Source organism: Engystomops pustulosus, chromosome 10, assembly GCF_040894005.1.
Source record: "Engystomops pustulosus chromosome 10, aEngPut4.maternal, whole genome shotgun sequence".
Classification (NCBI taxonomy): domain Eukaryota; kingdom Metazoa; phylum Chordata; class Amphibia; order Anura; family Leptodactylidae; genus Engystomops; species Engystomops pustulosus.
The window spans coordinates 84,148,084-84,153,693 of record NC_092420.1 but is presented as its reverse complement, the minus strand read 5'-3'; positions in this window follow the sequence as shown (position 1 = coordinate 84,153,693).

Sequence of the window (5,610 nt, the reverse complement as noted above, 5' to 3'; positions counted from 1 at the left end):
AAAAATGCACCAAATTAACTAACTGCGCAACGTTTATGCAGCTCATCACAGTTGCCCACAGGGATTTATTCGGAGGCCAGAGCCTCCTGGTAAATCCATCAGCGGTGGGGGCAACATCATGATAAATGTGCCCCTAGAAGTTTATAACATCTTTTCAATACTTCACCTTGATATAAAATTATGTCAATTCATTGTGCACTAACTAAGCAAAGAAATGTTTCAAAATAGATGAAAATAAAGCAAAAGAATATCACGGGCAGATGTATCCCTTTAGCTAAGATACATGTGCCCCTATATGTGCAGTATATGCACAATATATAATGGTGACAATGCTTAGTTAATCAGTGCAAATGTGTCTCTATATTTCATTTCCATTATGTATATTTATTTCTCATTATACGGTAATAATAATGAAATAAATAAATAATAATAAAATTTTATTTCATTTTCATTTCATTTTATGATATACAGACAGTCCCCGGGTTACATACAAGATAGGTTTCAGAGGTTTGTTCTTAAGTTGAGTTTGTATGTAAGTCGGAACTGTATATTCTATAATTATAACCCCAGACAATATTATTTTGGTCTCTGTGACAATTGGATTTTAAAAATGTTGGGTTGTCATAAGAACCAGGAGTAACAATAAATCTTCATTATAGACGCCTGTGATAACTGTTATAGCTGATCATTGTAGCCTAAGGCTAAAGTACAGGAAATTACCAATATCCAGAGGTCCGCTTGTAACTAGGGGTCGTCTGTAAGTCAGGTGTTCTTAAGTAGGGGACCTCCTGTACTGTATTTGCCCACAATTTATTTGTTTGTGTCAATGAAGACCAGTCCTCATTTCTATTTTGTATATTTGTATAACAATTTTTAATATTTAATTATAATAATCTGACTGTTATAATTCTAAGCACTAAGCACTAAGCGTATAATGGTGCACTACACTCGGTGGGTGGCAGTGCACTTTGGCTTTGGTCGCGGTACCCTTCACAACCCTCCAAGCCGATTTTGCGTGGAGGTGGTGTAAGGAGAGAAGTAAATGCAATTCCTACCCATATTCCGGGAATTGCCTTATTTCAGGGCTTGTGCACAAGTTTTTTTTATACATGTGCCCTGATGTATCTTACCATGTGTTAGATGTTGGCTGTTTTTGGGTGTTCTGTGACTTTAAAAAAAAAAAAGTCACCAGTACAGTCCTACACGAGCAATGGAGTGGTTTTGTGCAAAAATTGTTACTCTTTTTTTTTTAATCAGATTGATCTTTATTTATTTTTACATTTTAAGGCAAACAATACAGCGCCAACAATGCCCCAATTGGGGAAAAAACAACTCCCCCCCACCCCATCCTCCACCCCCTCCCCCTTGGTTCCGGCCCCCGAAAGCTTCACCTTCAGCAATTCTGGGATGGACCTTGTCTGCCCAGTGTTATTACTTATAATAAGTTGGGCAATGCCCCAGCCCTTCAGCACATTCCCAGACCAACAAAATCATTCATACCCCGACATTCGTACCCCCCACGTTAATCCTACCTCTCCGCAATGCTTGCGACGCCAGTCCCGGTGTATCCAACCACTCACTCCACAATTTCTCAAATTTCTCCGGTTTCCCCCTTTTTTGGAATACCGCCCTTTTGTTTAGCAACAGCCCATTCGCTTTTGTGAGGAATTCTGCTTCGGTGGGCGAAACAGGCTGTATCCAGTGGGCAGCAATAGTCTTTCGCGCAACCAATAGTATACGGCCAACCGCCGTTTTACATCTCTTAGTCAACTGCACTTCCTCCATGCATCCCAACACACACAGCAGTATGTTCCTAGGCAAAAGTGTAGAGAAAACCTTATCAAGAAGGTCCAGCACTCCTGACCAAAAGGATGACAGATGTGTGCAGGTCCACAACATGTGAGCCATATCCGCGGGAGCTTCCCCACACTTTGGACAGTTATCATCAGGACGGATACCTATATCATGCAATAGTTTAGGTGTACGATAAGCGCGGTGTAAAATATAGATTTGAGATAATCTACCCGATTCATTGATGGACAAAAATTGTTACTCTTCAGAGAGCCGCGTGCAGAAGGCAGAACACAGGATAACTCAGGCCCCAGCTTTGCAGGGATTGAGTCTTAGGTGCAGACAAAAACCGCAAATCAACCTGTGCCAAAAAAAAGCAACAAAAGAATTTGATGTGAATATATTATATTCTATTAAATATTATTGTATTATTTTTAAGATATTATTTTTCACATGTATTTTATCCCAATTTATTTGTATGTCTAGAATCACTTCCTACATCTGGTACTAGAATCTTGGAGACCTTTGGAGGACCTTTAACCGGTTAAGGACCGGGCCCTTTCCTGTTTTTTCATGTCCATTTTTCACTCCCCACCTTCAAAAATCTATAACTTTTTTATTTTTACACGTAAAGAACTGTGTGACGGCTTGTTTTCTGCGTAACAAATTGCACTTCATAGTGATGGTATTTAATATTCCATGCCATGTACTCAGAAGCGGGAAAAAAATTCCAAATGCAATGAAAATGGTGAAAAAACGCATTTGCGCCATTTTCTTGTGGGCTTGGATATTACGTCTTTCACTGAGCGCCCCAAATGACATGTCTACTTTATTCTTTGGGTCGGTACGATTAACCCCTTAAGGACGGAGGGTTTTCCGGCTCATTTCTCGCTCTCCAATTTCAAAAATCCATAACTTTTTCATTTTTCCGTGTACAGACCTGTGTGAGGGCTTATTTTGTGCGTAACAAATTTTACTTTCCTGTAATGTTATTTATTTTAACATGCCGTGTACTGCGAAGCTGAAAAAAAATTCCAAATGTGGAAAAATTGAAAAAAAACCGCACGTGCGTCACGTTCTTGTGGGCTCAGTTTTTACGACTTTCACTCTTCGCTCCAAATAACACGCCTACTTTATTCTTTGGTTCGGTGCGATCGCGGTGATACCAAATTTATATCGGTTTTATTGTGTTTTAATACATTTTCAAAAATTAAACGAATGTGTACAAAAAAGAAAAAAAATTTTTTGCCATCTTCTGACGCTAATAACTTTTTCATACTTTGGCGCACGGAAATGTGTGAGGGGTCATTTTTTGCGAAATGAGGCGACGTTTTCATTGCTACCATTTTGAGGTCTGTGCGACATTTTGATCATTTTTTATTTCATTTTTTATGTTATGTAAAAAGGTGTAAAAGTCGCATTTCGGACATTTGGGCGCCATTTCCCGCCTCGGAGGTCACCGCCGGCCGTAACCGTTTTTATATTTTGATAGATCGGGCATTTTGGGACGCGGCGATACCTAATATGTCTGTGATTTTTACTGTTTGTTATGTTTTATATCCGTTCTAGGGAAAGGGGGGTGATTTGAACTTTTAATATTTTATTAATTTTTTTTATTTTTTAAACTTTTTTTTTTCTTTTTTTTTTCACTATTTTTTAGACCATCTAGGGTACAATAACCCTAGATGGTCAGATCGCTCCTACCATATACTGCAATACTACAGTATTGCAATATATGGCGTTTTTGCAGGTCTTACATTACAATGAGCCACTGGCTCATTGTAACGAACCTGCATAAACCATGTAGCCTCGTGTCAAGAGAAGACCCGAGGCTACCATGGTAACCGATCGCCGCCCCCCGATGACGTTCGGGGGCGTGGCGATCGAAAAAAAGATGGCGGCGCCCGCGCGCCGCCGTCTTTTAAACGCCGCCCGCGACTTTGCGGGCGGCGTTTAGAGGGTTAATAGCCGCGATCGGTGCAAGCACCGACCGCGGTTATTAGCGGTGGGGGTTTTGTGCAAAATGCAAAAACCCCCACCTCTGTATGAAGAGGACTCAGCCCGTGAGCCCTCTTCATACTTCCCTTATACCTCTGCGCCGTAGAGCTACGGCGCAGAGCGTTAAGGGGTTAAGGGGATACCAAATTTGTATAGGTTTTATAATGTTTTCATACATTTACAAAAATTAAAACCTCTTGTACAAAAATAATTTTTTTGATTTTGCCAACTTCTGGCGCTAATAACTTTTTTATACTCTGTTGTACGGAGCTGTGGGTGGTGTCATTTTTTGCGAAATTTGATAATATGTTCAATGATATCATTTTTAGGACTGATCACTTTTTATAGATTTTTTTAGATTTTTCAAAATGGCAAAAAAGTGGCATTTTCGACTTTGGGCGCTATTTTCCGTTACGGGGTTAAACGCATTGAAAAACCGTTATCATATTTTGATAGATCGGGCATTTTCGGACGGGTCGATACCTGATGTGTTTATGATTTTTACTGTTTATTTATATTTATGTCAGTTCTAGGGAAAGGGGGGTGATTTGAAATTTTAGGTTTTTTTATTATAATTTTTTTTTTTTTTTAACTTTTTTTTTTTTTTTATTTATACTATTTTTCAGACTCCCTAGGGTACTTTAACCCTAGGTTGTCTGATCGATGCTATCATATACTGCCATACTACAGTATGGCAGTATATGGGGATTTTCTTCCTCATTCATTACAATGTGCTATCAGCACATTGTAATGAAGGGGTTAAAACGAAATAGCCTCGGGTCTTCGGAAGACCCGAGGCTACCATGGAGACGGATCGCCGCCCCCCGATGACGTCACGGGGAGCGGCGATCCCAGATAAGATGGCGGCGCCCATGCGCCGCTATCTGTTTGAGGCTGCCGGCAGCTTTGCCGGCAGCCCATGCTGTGAAAACACCCGCGATCGGTGCTAGCACCGATCGCGGATGTTACCGGTAAGCCTTTGCTGCAAAGACTTACCGGCTATGGAGAGGGCTCAGCCCGTGAGCCCTCTCCATGCAGCGCGACGCGACCGCCACCGTGAATACACGTCGGGCGGTCGCGAACCGGTTAAAAGGTCCTGAAATGGCTCTTGTGTACATGTGTATTGAGAGCAGGAACAGAAAAACAAGGATTTCATGGGTGAAGGTCCTTTTCAGTATAAAATTTGGTGGGTGGTCTGGGTGGCCATGGGGCCCCTAGAAGACTTGGCCCCTGGGCTACCGCCAAATCTGCCTAAATAATAATCCACAAGTGGATATGTATATATTTGTGTGTAGCAATTTTCTTCTTTAGTCCAAAATAAGTACAATTAAATATTGCTATTCATCCAAATTAAGGACTAAATACATTTGTATTTTTTCTCTCGAGTTTTTGCTTTTTCTTTTATACATTCTCTGATTTCTATATTTTTGTATTTATCTATGATTTGATGGTTGTTTATTATTTTTCTTCCTAATTAATATTCAAAATGATCCCTCTCCATGTATGCCACGTATTGTATTCCACCCTCTTTTTTTAAATCAGATTTACTTCTTCATAAGTTTTATGATTTATACTTTCTTATTCTAATAAATTGTAGTTTATTTTTTTAATTTCTTAACAAAAAACTTAAAACACATAGAATTTTTATTTTCATTTATATGTTTATGTTTATAACTGTATGTTATTAACATATAATACACAGCAGCGAATCCTTCAGACTTTTATAGTACATTCACATCTATATAATTTCCTTTTATACTTTTATATATACTTTCCTTACTTTTTATCCATATACATTCAAAAAAAGCTGCAATTGATTAA